General features: G+C 45.2%; 16 non-coding genes across 16 annotated transcripts; 7 read left to right on the top strand and 9 right to left on the bottom strand.

Annotated features, from left to right (window-relative positions):
* Window positions 1-384: 384 nt before the first annotated feature.
* On the bottom strand, window positions 385-491 carry LOC147704662 (U6 spliceosomal RNA). The gene has a single exon (XR_015299079.1). It is a non-coding gene; the product is annotated as a U6 spliceosomal RNA (small nuclear RNA).
* A 712-nt stretch (window positions 492-1,203) lies between these two features.
* TRNAR-ACG (transfer RNA arginine (anticodon ACG)) lies at window positions 1,204-1,276 on the top strand. The gene has a single exon. It is a non-coding gene; the product is annotated as a tRNA-Arg (tRNA).
* Window positions 1,277-2,286: 1,010 nt separating this feature from the next.
* LOC147704660 (U6 spliceosomal RNA) lies at window positions 2,287-2,393 on the bottom strand. Its single transcript, XR_015299078.1, has one exon. It is a non-coding gene; the product is annotated as a U6 spliceosomal RNA (small nuclear RNA).
* A 1,797-nt stretch (window positions 2,394-4,190) lies between these two features.
* Window positions 4,191-4,297, bottom strand: LOC147704659 (U6 spliceosomal RNA). Its single transcript, XR_015299077.1, has one exon. It is a non-coding gene; the product is annotated as a U6 spliceosomal RNA (small nuclear RNA).
* A 1,797-nt stretch (window positions 4,298-6,094) lies between these two features.
* On the bottom strand, window positions 6,095-6,201 carry LOC147704658 (U6 spliceosomal RNA). The gene has a single exon (XR_015299076.1). It is a non-coding gene; the product is annotated as a U6 spliceosomal RNA (small nuclear RNA).
* A 714-nt stretch (window positions 6,202-6,915) lies between these two features.
* Window positions 6,916-6,988, top strand: TRNAR-ACG (transfer RNA arginine (anticodon ACG)). Its single transcript has one exon. It is a non-coding gene; the product is annotated as a tRNA-Arg (tRNA).
* Window positions 6,989-7,998: 1,010 nt separating this feature from the next.
* LOC147704656 (U6 spliceosomal RNA) lies at window positions 7,999-8,105 on the bottom strand. The gene has a single exon (XR_015299075.1). It is a non-coding gene; the product is annotated as a U6 spliceosomal RNA (small nuclear RNA).
* Window positions 8,106-8,819: 714 nt separating this feature from the next.
* TRNAR-ACG (transfer RNA arginine (anticodon ACG)) lies at window positions 8,820-8,892 on the top strand. The gene has a single exon. It is a non-coding gene; the product is annotated as a tRNA-Arg (tRNA).
* Window positions 8,893-9,902: 1,010 nt separating this feature from the next.
* LOC147704654 (U6 spliceosomal RNA) lies at window positions 9,903-10,009 on the bottom strand. Its single transcript, XR_015298199.1, has one exon. It is a non-coding gene; the product is annotated as a U6 spliceosomal RNA (small nuclear RNA).
* Window positions 10,010-10,723: 714 nt separating this feature from the next.
* TRNAR-ACG (transfer RNA arginine (anticodon ACG)) lies at window positions 10,724-10,796 on the top strand. Its single transcript has one exon. It is a non-coding gene; the product is annotated as a tRNA-Arg (tRNA).
* Window positions 10,797-11,806: 1,010 nt separating this feature from the next.
* Window positions 11,807-11,913, bottom strand: LOC147704652 (U6 spliceosomal RNA). Its single transcript, XR_015299074.1, has one exon. It is a non-coding gene; the product is annotated as a U6 spliceosomal RNA (small nuclear RNA).
* A 714-nt stretch (window positions 11,914-12,627) lies between these two features.
* Window positions 12,628-12,700, top strand: TRNAR-ACG (transfer RNA arginine (anticodon ACG)). Its single transcript has one exon. It is a non-coding gene; the product is annotated as a tRNA-Arg (tRNA).
* A 1,010-nt stretch (window positions 12,701-13,710) lies between these two features.
* LOC147704650 (U6 spliceosomal RNA) lies at window positions 13,711-13,817 on the bottom strand. Its single transcript, XR_015299072.1, has one exon. It is a non-coding gene; the product is annotated as a U6 spliceosomal RNA (small nuclear RNA).
* Window positions 13,818-14,531: 714 nt separating this feature from the next.
* TRNAR-ACG (transfer RNA arginine (anticodon ACG)) lies at window positions 14,532-14,604 on the top strand. Its single transcript has one exon. It is a non-coding gene; the product is annotated as a tRNA-Arg (tRNA).
* Window positions 14,605-15,623: 1,019 nt separating this feature from the next.
* On the bottom strand, window positions 15,624-15,730 carry LOC147704648 (U6 spliceosomal RNA). The gene has a single exon (XR_015299071.1). It is a non-coding gene; the product is annotated as a U6 spliceosomal RNA (small nuclear RNA).
* A 714-nt stretch (window positions 15,731-16,444) lies between these two features.
* TRNAR-ACG (transfer RNA arginine (anticodon ACG)) lies at window positions 16,445-16,517 on the top strand. The gene has a single exon. It is a non-coding gene; the product is annotated as a tRNA-Arg (tRNA).
* The last annotated feature ends 901 nt before the right edge of the window (window positions 16,518-17,418 follow it).

The raw sequence follows: 17,418 nt of genomic DNA, 5'->3' as shown, positions 1-17,418 counted from the left end.
ATCCGGTTGCAAGGTGGACTTTAACAATACTGCTAAAAAGGCACTCCAAGACATCCCTGAGGCCTTCATTTGCATAGGCCCTGCCCTTCTCTTTGTCCTGCTTCCCACAAAGCAACACAACACTGCAGCAGTATAGATTTGGGGGTGGTGAAGAATAATGACAGTGAGGCTAAAAAAGAGAAAGAAAAGTCCCAGAAGTCCTGCAGGCTTCCTTGCTAAATGCAGCTGAACATAGAGCGCACCTTCTTTACTGCAAAGCAAATACATTAAAAATGTTGAGGAGAGACTAATTGAAAAATACATATTACGGGGACAGCACTGGGACCTGCTTTATTTTTTCAATTAGTCTTGAAAACAAAAAAGATTTCTCTCCTGAAAGCTGTTAAAAATATGGAACGCTTCACGAATTTGCGTGTCATCCTTGCGCAGGGGCCATGCTAATCTTCTCTGTATCGTTCCAATTTTAGTATATGTGCTGCCGAAGCGAGCACACTTTATTGATGAACTGACAATGTTTATAAACTCTAAATCTACAGTCTCTAGACATAGGGTGGCCTGGCAGAGATGCTCAGATGGCCAGTACGCATTCAAATCTGAGCCAATGGTCAAAAATGTATGAAGAGTAGCAATCCATTATTCTTCACTGCATTTGTGGTCCAAGACTAAACACACCGTAAGTATGTAGATTATACCAGGTTTGCAAAGGCTCCTGGGTCGGGCTACAGACAAGGAGCATTGTGACGTCACGCTGCCTGTGGAACAGTGATATTAAAGGTGAAACAGCTGCACAGTAGGTTAGGTGAAGGGCTCTGAGAGTGGAAAGGCAGCATGCTTGGGTCCCTGGACAAGGTGAGCTTATGATAATGTGTCTGAATGTTCACCTGTGTTGTAATATTAAACCCCTTATTGTTGTAAACGCCTACTTACTAAGGAGTTCTCAAGCTCAGCCCCACACAGACCTGGAACTGATTATGTTAATGCAAACTATTTAAGAAACTGAGCCTGATCTAAAAGATTTCCTTGGATCTAGGACCATTTCGCCTAGCTTTTAGGTGCTTCCTTCTCCTAAAGTCCTTTGTAAAACTTGGGAAAACCTCACAGAACAGACTTCCAGGAGGTCAGATGGGTTTCCTTGTGCCTTCACACACACATACACACACTTTCTAGCCCACTTAAGGACAAAAGGATGCGTAAGTCTACATAGGGCCAGTGGCGCAATGGATAACGCGTCTGACTACGGATCAGAAGATTGTAGGTTCGACTCCTATCTGGCTCGGAAGGGTTGTAGGTCCCTGTTTGATTATATTCCTGTGGAATTTTTATTTACCTCAGACTTGTTGTAGGTTCAATATTCTCCAGCAGGACTCACCCAGCAGTTGTTCCACGGTAGAGCGCAAGTAATAGGACCACAGCTAGTTAAACGTTTCCCATTTGCTGCTGGACTCTATGTGATGGCCGTCACGTGGTGTGCTGCTTTTGTATTTCAACATGGGTCCCTGATACTCTTAATTGCGAAAAAGCTTGTTGACAAAAGTGTGTGTGCGCGAGGGTCTGTGGACGTAGGCAGGTGTGTGCACTTGAATGCTTACCCATTTACATGTGTGAGAGGAACAAACCAACTCCCTGTGGGCTGCAGGCTTACAACTGGTAGCCCCAGTAGCCAGGCAGAACCACAGGTAAGGAGAGAGAGAAACTTGGTCCATTATTAGAGAAGGACCATAAGCATCTTGCACTGCTACCTTCTTCCCCTCTCAGCCACGATCGGCCAAGACCTCTCTATTAGGGTAGAGTGTGAACATTTCTTGGACCTCAGAAACTGAGGGATGTAGACCCAATATGTCCTCCAAGCGCCTAGACACCTGGTGCCCAATCTGGCATGGTGTTTTTCAACTTACCCGACCAATCCGGTTGCAAGGTGGACTTTAACAATACTGCTAAAAAGGCACTCCCAGACATCCCTGAGGCCTTCATTTGCATAGGCCCTGCCCTTCTCTTTGTCCTGCTTCCCACAAAGCAACACAACACTGCAGCAGTATAGATTTGGGAGTGGTGAAGAATAATGACAGTGAGGCTAAAAAAGAGAAAGAAAAGTCCCAGAAGTCCTGCAGGCTTCCTTGCTAAATGCAGCTGAACATAGAGCGCACCTTCTTTACTGCAAAGCAAATACATTAAAAATGTTGAGGAGAGACTAATTGAAAAATACATATTACGGGGACAGCACTGGGACCTGCTTTATTTTTTCAATTAGTCTTGAAAACAAAAAAGATTTCTCTCCTGAAAGCTGTTAAAAATATGGAACGCTTCACGAATTTGCGTGTCATCCTTGCGCAGGGGCCATGCTAATCTTCTCTGTATCGTTCCAATTTTAGTATATGTGCTGCCGAAGCGAGCACACTTTATTGATGAACTGACAATGTTTATAAACTCTCTAAATCTACAGTCTCTAGACATAGGGTGGCCTGGCAGAGATGCTCAGATGGCCAGTACGCATTCAAATCTGAGCCAATGGTCAAAAATGTATGAAGAGTAGCAATCCATTATTCTTCACTGCATTTGTGGTCCAAGACTAAACACACCGTAAGTATGTAGATTATACCAGGTTTGCAAAGGCTCCTGGGTCGGGCTACAGACAAGGAGCATTGTGACGTCACGCTGCCTGTGGAACAGTGATATTAAAGGTGAAACAGCTGCACAGTAGGTTAGGTGAAGGGCTCTGAGAGTGGAAAGGCAGCATGCTTGGGTCCCTGGACAAGGTGAGCTTATGATAATGTGTCTGAATGTTCACCTGTGTTGTAATATTAAACCCCTTATTGTTGTAAACGCCTACTTACTAAGGAGTTCTCAAGCTCAGCCCCACACAGACCTGGAACTGATTATGTTAATGCAAACTATTTAAGAAACTGAGCCTGATCTAAAAGATTTCCTTGGATCTAGGACCATTTCGCCTAGCTTTTAGGTGCTTCCTTCTCCTAAAGTCCTTTGTAAAGCTTGGGAAAACCTCACAGAACAGACTTCCAGGAGGTCAGATGGGTTTCCTTGTGCCTTCACACACACATACACACACTTTCTAGCCCACTTAAGGACAAAAGGATGCGTAAGTCTACATAGGGCCAGTGGCGCAATGGATAACGCGTCTGACTACGGATCAGAAGATTGTAGGTTCGACTCCTATCTGGCTTGGAAGGGTTGTAGGTCCCTGTTTGATTATATTCCTGTGGAATTTTTATTTACCTCAGACTTGTTGTAGGTTCAATATTTTCCAGCAGGACTCATCCAGCAGTTGTTCCACGGTAGAGCGCAAGTAATAGGACCACAGCTAGTTAAACGTTTCCCATTTGCTGCTGGACTCTATGTGATGGCCGTCACGTGGTGTGCTGCTTTTGTATTTCAACATGGGTCCCTGATACTCTTAATTGCGAAAAAGCTTGTTGACAAAAGTGTGTGTGCGCGAGGGTCTGTGGACGTAGGCAGGTGTGTGCACTTGAATGCTTACCCATTTACATGTGTGAGAGGAACAAACCAACTCCCTGTGGGCTGCAGGCTTACAACTGGTAGCCCCAGTAGCCAGGCAGAACCACAGGTAAGGAGAGAGAGAAAGTTGGTCCATTATTAGAGAAGGACCATAAGCATCTTGCACTGCTACCTTCTTCCCCTCTCAGCCACGATCGGCCAAGACCTCTCTATTAGGGTAGAGGGTGAACATTTCTTGGACCTCAGAAACTGAGGGATGTAGACCCAATATGTCCTCCAAGCGCCTAGAGACCTGGTGCCCAATCTGGCATGGTGTTTTTCAGCTTACCCGACCAATCCGGTTGCAAGGTGGACTTTAACAATACTGCTAAAAAGGCACTCCCAGACATCCCTGAGGCCTTCATTTGCATAGGCCCTGCCCTTCTCTTTGTCCTGCTTCCCACAAAGCAACACAACACTGCAGCAGTATAGATTTGGGGGTGGTGAAGAATAATGACAGTGAGGCTAAAAAAGAGAAAGAAAAGTCCCAGAAGTCCTGCAGGCTTCCTTGCTAAATGCAGCTGAACATAGAGCGCACCTTCTTTACTGCAAAGCAAATACATAAAAAATGTTGAGGAGAGACTAATTGAAAAATACATATTACGGGGACAGCACTGGGACCTGCTTTATTTTTTCAATTAGTCTTGAAAACAAAAAAGATTTCTCTCCTGAAAGCTGTTAAAAATATGGAACGCTTCACGAATTTGCGTGTCATCCTTGCGCAGGGGCCATGCTAATCTTCTCTGTATCGTTCCAATTTTAGTATATGTGCTGCCGAAGCGAGCACACTTTATTGATGAACTGACAATGTTTATAAACTCTCTAAATCTACAGTCTCTAGACATAGGGTGGCCTGGCAGAGATGCTCAGATGGCCAGTACGCATTCAAATCTGAGCCAATGGTCAAAAATGTATGAAGAGTAGCAATCCATTATTCTTCACTGCATTTGTGGTCCAAGACTAAACACACCGTAAGTATGTAGATTATACCAGGTTTGCAAAGGCTCCTAGTTCGGGCTACAGACAAGGAGCATTGTGACGTCACACTGCCTGTGGAACAGTGATATTAAAGGTGAAACAGCTGCACAGTAGGTTAGGTGAAGGGCTCTGAGAGTGGAAAGGCAGCATGCTTGGGTCCCTGGACAAGGTGAGCGTATGATAATGTGTCTGAATGTTCACCTGTGTTGTAATATTAAACCCCTTATTGTTGTAAACGCCTACTTACTAAGGAGTTCTCAAGCTCAGCCCCACACAGACCTGGAACTGATTATGTTAATGCAAACTATTTAAGAAACTGAGCCTGATCTAAAAGATTTCCTTGGATCTAGGACCATTTCGCCTAGCTTTTAGGTGCTTCCTTCTCCTAAAGTCCTTTGTAAAACTTGGGAAAACCTCACAGAACAGACTTCCAGGAGGTCAGATGGGTTTCCTTGTGCCTTCACACACACATACACACACTTTCTAGCCCACTTAAGGACAAAAGGATGCGTAAGTCTACATAGGGCCAGTGGCGCAATGGATAACGCGTCTGACTACGGATCAGAAGATTGTAGGTTTGACTCCTATCTGGCTCGGAAGGGTTGTAGGTCCCTGTTTGATTATATTCCTGTGGAATTTTTATTTACCTCAGACTTGTTGTAGGTTCAATATTCTCCAGCAGGACTCATCCAGCAGTTGTTCCACGGTAGAGCGCAAGTAATAGGACCACAGCTAGTTAAACGTTTCCCATTTGCTGCTGGACTCTATGTGATGGCCGTCACGTGGTGTGCTGCTTTTGTATTTCAACATGGGTCCCTGATACTCTTAATTGCGAAAAAGCTTGTTGACAAAAGTGTGTGTGCGCGAGGGTCTGTGGACGTAGGCAGGTGTGTGCACTTGAATGCTTACCCATTTACATGTGTGAGAGGAACAAACCAACTCCCTGTGGGCTGCAGGCTTACAACTGGTAGCCCCAGTAGCCAGGCAGAACCACAGGTAAGGAGAGAGAGAAAGTTGGTCCATTATTAGAGAAGGACCATAAGCATCTTGCACTGCTACCTTCTTCCCCTCTCAGCCACGATCGGCCAAGACCTCTCTATTAGGGTAGAGGGTGAACATTTCTTGGACCTCAGAAACTGAGGGATGTAGACCCAATATGTCCTCCAAGCGCCTAGACACCTGGTGCCCAATCTGGCATGGTGTTTTTCAGCTTACCCGACCAATCCGGTTGCAAGGTGGACTTTAACAATACTGCTAAAAAGGCACTCCCAGACATCCCTGAGGCCTTCATTTGCATAGGCCCTGCCCTTCTCTTTGTCCTGCTTCCCACAAAGCAACACAACACTGCAGCAGTATAGATTTGGGGGTGGTGAAGAATAATGACAGTGAGGCTAAAAAAGAGAAAGAAAAGTCCCAGAAGTCCTGCAGGCTTCCTTGCTAAATGCAGCTGAACATAGAGCGCACCTTCTTTACTGCAAAGCAAATACATTAAAAATGTTGAGGAGAGACTAATTGAAAAATACATATTACGGGGACAGCACTGGGACCTGCTTTATTTTTTCAATTAGTCTTGAAAACAAAAAAGATTTCTCTCCTGAAAGCTGTTAAAAATATGGAACGCTTCACGAATTTGCGTGTCATCCTTGCGCAGGGGCCATGCTAATCTTCTCTGTATCGTTCCAATTTTAGTATATGTGCTGCCGAAGCGAGCACACTTTATTGATGAACTGACAATGTTTATAAACTCTCTAAATCTACAGTCTCTAGACATAGGGTGGCCTGGCAGAGATGCTCAGATGGCCAGTACGCATTCAAATCTGAGCCAATGGTCAAAAATGTATGAAGAGTAGCAATCCATTATTCTTCACTGCATTTGTGGTCCAAGACTAAACACACCGTAAGTATGTAGATTATACCAGGTTTGCAAAGGCTCCTGGGTCGGGCTACAGACAAGGAGCATTGTGACGTCACGCTGCCTGTGGAACAGTGATATTAAAGGTGAAACAGCTGCACAGTAGGTTAGGTGAAGGGCTCTGAGAGTGGAAAGGCAGCATGATTGGGTCCCTGGACAAGGTGAGCTTATGATAATGTGTCTGAATGTTCACCTGTGTTGTAATATTAAACCCCTTATTGTTGTAAACGCCTACTTACTAAGGAGTTCTCAAGCTCAGCCCCACACAGACCTGGAACTGATTATGTTAATGCAAACTATTTAAGAAACTGAGCCTGATCTAAAAGATTTCCTTGGATCTAGGACCATTTCGCCTAGCTTTTAGGTGCTTCCTTCTCCTAAAGTCCTTTGTAAAACTTGGGAAAACCTCACAGAACAGACTTCCAGGAGGTCAGATGGGTTTCCTTGTGCCTTCACACACACATACACACACTTTCTAGCCCACTTAAGGACAAAAGGATGCGTAAGTCTACATAGGGCCAGTGGCGCAATGGATAACGCGTCTGACTACGGATCAGAAGATTGTAGGTTCGACTCCTATCTGGCTCGGAAGGGTTGTAGGTCCCTGTTTGATTATATTCCTGTGGAATTTTTATTTACCTCAGACTCGTTGTAGGTTCAATATTCTCCAGCAGGACTCATCCAGCAGTTGTTCCACAGTAGAGCGCAAGTAATAGGACCACAGCTAGTTAAACGTTTCCCATTTGCTGCTGGACTCTATGTGATGGCCGTCACGTGGTGTGCTGCTTTTGTATTTCAACATGGGTCCCTGATACTCTTAATTGCGAAAAAGCTTGTTGACAAAAGTGTGTGTGCGCGAGGGTCTGTGGACGTAGGCAGGTGTGTGCACTTGAATGCTTACCCATTTACATGTGTGAGAGGAACAAACCAACTCCCTGTGGGCTGCAGGCTTACAACTGGTAGCCCCAGTAGCCAGGCAGAACCAGAGGTAAGGAGAGAGAGAAAGTTGGTCCATTATTAGAGAAGGACCATAAGCATCTTGCACTGCTACCTTCTTCCCCTCTCAGCCACGATCGGCCAAGACCTCTCTATTAGGGTAGAGGGTGAACATTTCTTGGACCTCAGAAACTGAGGGATGTAGACCCAATATGTCCTCCAAGCGCCTAGACACCTGGTGCCCAATCTGGCATGGTGTTTTTCAGCTTACCCGACCAATCCGGTTGCAAGGTGGACTTTAACAATACTGCTAAAAAGGCACTCCCAGACATCCCTGATGCCTTCATTTGCATAGGCCCTGCCCTTCTCTTTGTCCTGCTTCCCACAAAGCAACACAACACTGCAGCAGTATAGATTTGGGGGTGGTGAAGAATAATGACAGTGAGGCTAAAAAAGAGAAAGAAAAGTCCCAGAAGTCCTGCAGGCTTCCTTGCTAAATGCAGCTGAACATAGAGCGCACCTTCTTTACTGCAAAGCAAATACATTAAAAATGTTGAGGAGAGACTAATTGAAAAATACATATTACGGGGACAGCACTGGGACCTGCTTTATTTTTTCAATTAGTCTTGAAAACAAAAAAGATTTCTCTCCTGAAAGCTGTTAAAAATATGGAACGCTTCACGAATTTGCGTGTCATCCTTGCGCAGGGGCCATGCTAATCTTCTCTGTATCGTTCCAATTTTAGTATATGTGCTGCCGAAGCGAGCACACTTTATTGATGAACTGACAATGTTTATAAACTCTCTAAATCTACAGTCTCTAGACATAGGGTGGCCTGGCAGAGATGCTCAGATGGCCAGTACGCATTCAAATCTGAGCCAATGGTCAAAAATGTATGAAGAGTAGCAATCCATTATTCTTCACTGCATTTGTGGTCCAAGACTAAACACACCGTAAGTATGTAGATTATACCAGGTTTGCAAAGGCTCCTGGGTCGGGCTACAGACAAGGAGCATTGTGACGTCACGCTGCCTGTGGAACAGTGATATTAAAGGTGAAACAGCTGCACAGTAGGTTAGGTGAAGGGCTCTGAGAGTGGAAAGGCAGCATGCTTGGGTCCCTGGACAAGGTGAGCTTATGATAATGTGTCTGAATGTTCACCTGTGTTGTAATATTAAACCCCTTATTGTTGTAAACGCCTACTTACTAAGGAGTTCTCAAGCTCAGCCCCACACAGACCTGGAACTGATTATGTTAATGCAAACTATTTAAGAAACTGAGCCTGATCTAAAAGATTTCCTTGGATCTAGGACCATTTCGCCTAGCTTTTAGGTGCTTCCTTCTCCTAAAGTCCTTTGTAAAATTTGGGAAAACCTCACAGAACAGACTTCCAGGAGGTCAGATGGGTTTCCTTGTGCCTTCACACACACATACACACACTTTCTAGCCCACTTAAGGACAAAAGGATGCGTAAGTCTACATAGGGCCAGTGGCGCAATGGATAACGCGTCTGACTACGGATCAGAAGATTGTAGGTTCGACTCCTATCTGGCTCGGAAGGGTTGTAGGTCCCTGTTTGATTATATTCCTGTGGAATTTTTATTTACCTCAGACTTGTTGTAGGTTCAATATTCTCCAGCAGGACTCATCCAGCAGTTGTTCCACGGTAGAGCGCAAGTAATAGGACCACAGCTAGTTAAACGTTTCCCATTTGCTGCTGGACTCTATGTGATGGCCGTCACGTGGTGTGCTGCTTTTGTATTTCAACATGGGTCCCTGATACTCTTAATTGCGAAAAAGCTTGTTGACAAAAGTGTGTGTGCGCGAGGGTCTGTGGACGTAGGCAGGTGTGTGCACTTGAATGCTTACCCATTTACATGTGTGAGAGGAACAAACCAACTCCCTGTGGGCTGCAGGCTTACAACTGGTAGCCCCAGTAGCCAGGCAGAACCACAGGTAAGGAGAGAGAGAAAGTTGGTCCATTATTAGAGAAGGACCATAAGCATCTTGCACTGCTACCTTCTTCCCCTCTCAGCCACGATCGGCCAAGACCTCTCTATTAGGGTAGAGGGTGAACATTTCTTGGACCTCAGAAACTGAGGGATGTAGACCCAATATGTCCTCCAAGCGCCTAGACACCTGGTGCCCAATCTGGCATGGTGTTTTTCAGCTTACCCGACCAATCCGGTTGCAAGGTGGACTTTAACAATACTGCTAAAAAGGCACTCCCAGACATCCCTGAGGCCTTCATTTGCATAGGCCCTGCCCTTCTCTTTGTCCTGCTTCCCACAAAGCAACACAACACTGCAGCAGTATAGATTTGGGGGTGGTGAAGAATAATGACAGTGAGGCTAAAAAAGAGAAAGAAAAGTCCCAGAAGTCCTGCAGGCTTCCTTGCTAAATGCAGCTGAACATAGAGCGCACCTTCTTTACTGCAAAGCAAATACATTAAAAATGTTGAGGAGAGACTAATTGAAAAATACATATTACGGGGACAGCACTGGGACCTGCTTTATTTTTTCAATTAGTCTTGAAAACAAAAAAGATTTCTCTCCTGAAAGCTGTTAAAAATATGGAACGCTTCACGAATTTGCGTGTCATCCTTGCGCAGGGGCCATGCTAATCTTCTCTGTATCGTTCCAATTTTAGTATATGTGCTGCCGAAGCAAGCACACTTTATTGATGAACTGACAATGTTTATAAACTCTCTAAATCTACAGTCTCTAGACATAGGGTGGCCTGGCAGAGATGCTCAGATGGCCAGTACGCATTCAAATCTGAGCCAATGGTCAAAAATGTATGAAGAGTAGCAATCCATTATTCTTCACTGCATTTGTGGTCCAAGACTAAACACACCGTAAGTATGTAGATTATACCAGGTTTGCAAAGGCTCCTGGGTCGGGCTACAGACAAGGAGCATTGTGACGTCACGCTGCCTGTGGAACAGTGATATTAAAGGTGAAACAGCTGCACAGTAGGTTAGGTGAAGGGCTCTGAGAGTGGAAAGGCAGCATGCTTGGGTCCCTGGACAAGGTGAGCTTATGATAATGTGTCTGAATGTTCACCTGTGTTGTAATATTAAACCCCTTATTGTTGTAAACGCCTACTTACTAAGGAGTTCTCAAGCTCAGCCCCACACAGACCTGGAACTGATTATGTTAATGCAAACTATTTAAGAAACTGAGCCTGATCTAAAAGATTTCCTTGGATCTAGGACCATTTCGCCTAGCTTTTAGGTGCTTCCTTCTCCTAAAGTCCTTTGTAAAACTTGGGAAAACCTCACAGAACAGACTTCCAGGAGGTCAGATGGGTTTCCTTGTGCCTTCACACACACATACACACACTTTCTAGCCCACTTAAGGACAAAAGGATGCGTAAGTCTACATAGGGCCAGTGGCGCAATGGATAACGCGTCTGACTACGGATCAGAAGATTGTAGGTTCGACTCCTATCTGGCTCGGAAGGGTTGTAGGTCCCTGTTTGATTATATTCCTGTGGAATTTTTATTTACCTCAGACTTGTTGTAGGTTCAATATTCTCCAGCAGGACTCATCCAGCAGTTGTTCCACGGTAGAGCGCAAGTAATAGGACCACAGCTAGTTAAACGTTTCCCATTTGCTGCTGGACTCTATGTGATGGCCGTCACGTGGTGTGCTGCTTTTGTATTTCAACATGGGTCCCTGATACTCTTAATTGCGAAAAAGCTTGTTGACAAAAGTGTGTGTGCGCGAGGGTCTGTGGACGTAGGCAGGTGTGTGCACTTGAATGCTTACCCATTTACATGTGTGAGAGGAACAAACCAACTCCCTGTGGGCTGCAGGCTTACAACTGGTAGCCCCAGTAGCCAGGCAGAACCACAGGTAAGGAGAGAGAGAAAGTTGGTCCATTATTAGAGAAGGACCATAAGCATCTTGCACTGCTACCTTCTTCCCCTCTCAGCCACGATCGGCCAAGACCTCTCTATTAGGGTAGAGGGTGAACATTTCTTGGACCTCAGAAACTGAGGGATGTAGACCCAATATGTCCTCCAAGCGCCTAGACACCTGGTGCCCAATCTGGCATGGTGTTTTTCAGCTTACCCGACCAATCCGGTTGCAAGGTGGACTTTAACAATACTGCTAAAAAGGCACTCCCAGACATCCCTGAGGCCTTCATTTGCATAGGCCCTGCCCTTCTCTTTGTCCTGCTTCCCACAAAGCAACACAACACTGCAGCAGTATAGATTTGGGGGTGGTGAAGAATAATGACAGTGAGGCTAAAAAAGAGAAAGAAAAGTCCCAGAAGTCCTGCAGGCTTCCTTGCTAAATGCAGCTGAACATAGAGCGCACCTTCTTTACTGCAAAGCAAATACATTAAAAATGTTGAGGAGAGACTAATTGAAAAATACATATTACGGGGACAGCACTGGGACCTGCTTTATTTTTTCAATTAGTCTTGAAAACAAAAAAGATTTCTCTCCTGAAAGCTGTTAAAAATATGGAACGCTTCACGAATTTGCGTGTCATCCTTGCGCAGGGGCCATGCTAATCTTCTCTGTATCGTTCCAATTTTAGTATATGTGCTGCCGAAGCGAGCACACTTTATTGATGAACTGACAATGTTTATAAACTCTCTAAATCTACAGTCTCTAGACATAGGGTGGCCTGGCAGAGATGCTCAGATGGCCAGTACGCATTCAAATCTGAGCCAATGGTCAAAAATGTATGAAGAGTAGCAATCCATTATTCTTCACTGCATTTGTGGTCCAAGACTAAACACACCGTAAGTATGTAGATTATACCAGGTTTGCAAAGGCTCCTGGTTCGGGCTACAGACAAGGAGCATTGTGACGTCACACTGCCTGTGGAACAGTGATATTAAAGGTGAAACAGCTGCACAGTAGGTTAGGTGAAGGGCTCTGAGAGTGGAAAGGCAGCATGCTTGGGTCCCTGGACAAGGTGAGCGTATGATAATGTGTCTGAATGTTCACCTGTGTTGTAATATTAAACCCCTTATTGTTGTAAACGCCTACTTACTAAGGAGTTCTCAAGCTCAGCCCCACACAGACCTGGAACTGATTATGTTAATGCAAACTATTTAAGAAACTGAGCCTGATCTAAAAGATTTCCTTGGATCTAGGACCATTTCGCCTAGCTTTTAGGTGCTTCCTTCTCCTAAAGTCCTTTGTAAAACTTGGGAAAACCTCACAGAACAGACTTCCAGGAGGTCAGATGGGTTTCCTTGTGCCTTCACACACACATACACACACTTTCTAGCCCACTTAAGGACAAAAGGATGCGTAAGTCTACATAGGGCCAGTGGCGCAATGGATAACGCGTCTGACTACGGATCAGAAGATTGTAGGTTCGACTCCTATCTGGCTCGGAAGGGTTGTAGGTCCCTGTTTGATTATATTCCTGTGGAATTTTTATTTACCTCAGACTTGTTGTAGGTTCAATATTCTCCAGCAGGACTCATCCAGCAGTTGTTCCACGGTAGAGCGCAAGTAATAGGACCACAGCTAGTTAAACGTTTCCCATTTGCTGCTGGACTCTATGTGATGGCCGTCACGTGGTGTGCTGCTTTTGTATTTCAACATGGGTCCCTGATACTCTTAATTGCGAAAAAGCTTGTTGACAAAAGTGTGTGTGCGCGAGGGTCTGTGGACGTAGGCAGGTGTGTGCACTTGAATGCTTACCCATTTACATGTGTGAGAGGAACAAACCAACTCCCTGTGGGCTGCAGGCTTACAACTGGTAGCCCCAGTAGCCAGGCAGAACCACAGGTAAGGAGAGAGAGAAAGTTGGTCCATTATTAGAGAAGGACCATAAGCATCTTGCACTGCTACCTTCTTCCCCTCTCAGCCACGATCGGCCAAGACCTCTCTATTAGGGTAGAGGGTGAACATTTCTTGGACCTCAGAAACTGAGGGATGTAGACCCAATATGTCCTCCAAGCGCCTAGACACCTGGTGCCCAATCTGGCATGGTGTTTTTCAGCTTACCCGACCAATCCGGTTGCAAGGTGGACTTTAACAATACTGCTAAAAAGGCACTCCCAGACATCCCTGAGGCCTTCATTTGCATAGGCCCTGCCCTTCTCTTTGTCCTGCTTCCCACAAAGCAACACAACACTGCAGCAGTATAGATTTGGGGGTGGTGAAGAATAATGACAGTGAGGCTAAAAAAGAGAAAGAAAAGTCCCAGAAGTCCTGCAGGCTTCCTTGCTAAATGCAGCTGAACATAGAGCGCACCTTCTTTACTGCAAAGCAAATACATTAAAAATGTTGAGGAGAGACTAATTGAAAAATACACATTACGGGGACAGCACTGGGACCTGCTTTATTTTTTCAATTAGTCTTGAAAACAAAAAAGATTTCTCTCCTGAAAGCTGTTAAAAATATGGAACGCTTCACGAATTTGCGTGTCATCCTTGCGCAGGGGCCATGCTAATCTTCTCTGTATCGTTCCAATTTTAGTATATGTGCTGCCGAAGCGAGCACACTTTATTGATGAACTGACAATGTTTATAAACTCTCTAAATCTACAGTCTCTAGACATAGGGTGGCCTGGCAGAGATGCTCAGATGGCCAGTACGCATTCAAATCTGAGCCAATGGTCAAAAATGTATGAAGAGTAGCAATCCATTATTCTTCACTGCATTTGTGGTCCAAGACTAAACACACCGTAAGTATGTAGATTATACCAGGTTTGCAAAGGCTCCTGGGTCGGGCTACAGACAAGGAGCATTGTGACGTCACGCTGCCTGTGGAACAGTGATATTAAAGGTGAAACAGCTGCACAGTAGGTTAGGTGAAGGGCTCTGAGAGTGGAAAGGCAGCATGCTTGGGTCCCTGGACAAGGTGAGCTTATGATAATGTGTCTGAATGTTCACCTGTGTTGTAATATTAAACCCCTTATTGTTGTAAACGCCTACTTACTAAGGAGTTCTCAAGCTCAGCCCCACACAGACCTGGAACTGATTATGTTAATGCAAACTATTTAAGAAACTGAGCCTGATCTAAAAGATTTCCTTGGATCTAGGACCATTTCGCCTAGCTTTTAGGTGCTTCCTTCTCCTAAAGTCCTTTGTAAAACTTGGGAAAACCTCACAGAACAGACTTCCAGGAGGTCAGATGGGTTTCCTTGTGCCTTCACACACACATACACACACTTTCTAGCCCACTTAAGGACAAAAGGATGTGTAAGTCTACATAGGGCCAGTGGCGCAATGGATAACGCGTCTGACTACGGATCAGAAGATTGTAGGTTCGACTCCTATCTGGCTCGGAAGGGTTGTAGGTCCCTGTTTGATTATATTCCTGTGGAATTTTTATTTACCTCAGACTTGTTGTAGGTTCAATATTCTCCAGCAGGACTCATCCAGCAGTTGTTCCACGGTAGAGCGCAAGTAATAGGACCACAGCTAGTTAAACGTTTCCCATTTGCTGCTGGACTCTATGTGATGGCCGTCACGTGGTGTGCTGCTTTTGTATTTCAACATGGGTCCCTGATACTCTTAATTGCGAAAAAGCTTGTTGACAAAAGTGTGTGTGCGCGAGGGTCTGTGGACGTAGGCAGGTGTGTGCACTTGAATGCTTACCCATTTACATGTGTGAGAGGAACAAACCAACTCCCTGTGGGCTGCAGGCTTACAACTGGTAGCCCCAGTAGCCAGGCAGAACCACAGGTAAGGAGAGAGAGAAAGTTGGTCCATTATTAGAGAAGGACCATAAGCATCTTGCACTGCTACCTTCTTCCCCTCTCAGCCACGATCGGCACGATCGGCCAAGACCTCTCTATTAGGGTAGAGGGTGAACATTTCTTGGACCTCAGAAACTGAGGGATGTAGACCCAATATGTCCTCCAAGCGCCTAGACACCTGGTGCCCAATCTGGCATGGTGTTTTTCAGCTTACCCGACCAATCCGGTTGCAAGGTGGACTTTAACAATACTGCTAAAAAGGCACTCCCAGACATCCCTGAGGCCTTCATTTGCATAGGCCCTGCCCTTCTCTTTGTCCTGCTTCCCACAAAGCAACACAACACTGCAGCAGTATAGATTTGGGGGTGGTGAAGAATAATGACAGTGAGGCTAAAAAAGAGAAAGAAAAGTCCCAGAAGTCCTGCAGGCTTCCTTGCTAAATGCAGCTGAACATAGAGCGCACCTTCTTTACTGCAAAGCAAATACATTAAAAATGTTGAGGAGAGACTAATTGAAAAATACATATTACGGGGACAGCACTGGGACCTGCTTTATTTTTTCAATTAGTCTTGAAAACAAAAAAGATTTCTCTCCTGAAAGCTGTTAAAAATATGGAACGCTTCACGAATTTGCGTGTCATCCTTGCGCAGGGGCCATGCTAATCTTCTCTGTATCGTTCCAATTTTAGTATATGTGCTGCCGAAGCGAGCACACTTTATTGATGAACTGACAATGTTTATAAACTCTCTAAATCTACAGTCTCTAGACATAGGGTGGCCTGGCAGAGATGCTCAGATGGCCAGTACGCATTCAAATCTGAGCCAATGGTCAAAAATGTATGAAGAGTAGCAATCCATTATTCTTCACTGCATTTGTGGTCCAAGACTAAACACACCGTAAGTATGTAGATTATACCAGGTTTGCAAAGGCTCCTGGGTCGGGCTACAGACAAGGAGCATTGTGACGTCACGCTGCCTGTGGAACAGTGATATTAAAGGTGAAACAGCTGCACAGTAGGTTAGGTGAAGGGCTCTGAGAGTGGAAAGGCAGCATGCTTGGGTCCCTGGACAAGGTGAGCTTATGATAATGTGTCTGAATGTTCACCTGTGTTGTAATATTAAACCCCTTATTGTTGTAAACGCCTACTTACTAAGGAGTTCTCAAGCTCAGCCCCACACAGACCTGGAACTGATTATGTTAATGCAAACTATTTAAGAAACTGAGCCTGATCTAAAAGATTTCCTTGGATCTAGGACCATTTCGCCTAGCTTTTAGGTGCTTCCTTCTCCTAAAGTCCTTTGTAAAACTTGGGAAAACCTCACAGAACAGACTTCCAGGAGGTCAGATGGGTTTCCTTGTGCCTTCACACACACATACACACACTTTCTAGCCCACTTAAGGACAAAAGGATGCGTAAGTCTACATAGGGCCAGTGGCGCAATGGATAACGCGTCTGACTACGGATCAGAAGATTGTAGGTTCGACTCCTATCTGGCTCGGAAGGGTTGTAGGTCCCTGTTTGATTATATTCCTGTGGAATTTTTATTTACCTCAGACTTGTTGTAGGTTCAATATTCTCCAGCAGGACTCATCCAGCAGTTGTTCCACGGTAGAGCGCAAGTAATAGGACCACAGCTAGTTAAACGTTTCCCATTTGCTGCTGGACTCTATGTGATGGCCGTCACGTGGTGTGCTGCTTTTGTATTTCAACATGGGTCCCTGATACTCTTAATTGCGAAAAAGCTTGTTGACAAAAGTGTGTGTGCGCGAGGGTCTGTGGACGTAGGCAGGTGTGTGCACTTGAATGCTTACCCATTTACATGTGTGAGAGGAACAAACCAACTCCCTGTGGGCTGCAGGCTTACAACTGGAAGCCCCAGTAGCCAGGCAGAACGACAGGTAAGGAGAGAGAGAAAGTTGGTCCATTATTAGAGAAGGACCATAAGCATCTTGCACTGCTACCTTCTTCCCCTCTCAGCCACGATCGGCCAAGACCTCTCTATTAGGGTAGAGGGTGAACATTTCTTGGACCTCAGAAACTGAGGGATGTAGACCCAATATGTCCTCCAAGCGCCTAGACACCTGGTGCCCAATCTGGCATGGTGTTTTTCAGCTTACCCGACCAATCCGGTTGCAAGGTAGACTTTAACAATACTGCTAAAAAGGCACTCCCAGACATCCCTGAGGCCTTCATTTGCATAGGCCCTGCCCTTCTCTTTGTCCTGCTTCCCACAAAGCAACACAACACTGCAGCAGTATAGATTTGGGGGTGGTGAAGAATAATGACAGTGAGGCTAAAAAAGAGAAAGAAAAGTCCCAGAAGTCCTGCAGGCTTCCTTGCTAAATGCAGCTGAACATAGAGCGCACCTTCTTTACTGCAAAGCAAATACATTAAAAATG

The sequence above is a fragment of the Lissotriton vulgaris genome, chromosome 7 (genome assembly GCF_964263255.1).
Source record: "Lissotriton vulgaris chromosome 7, aLisVul1.2, whole genome shotgun sequence".
In the NCBI taxonomy this organism is placed as follows: Eukaryota; Metazoa; Chordata; class Amphibia; order Caudata; family Salamandridae; genus Lissotriton; species Lissotriton vulgaris.
This window is presented reverse-complemented; position numbering and strand designations above follow the sequence as displayed.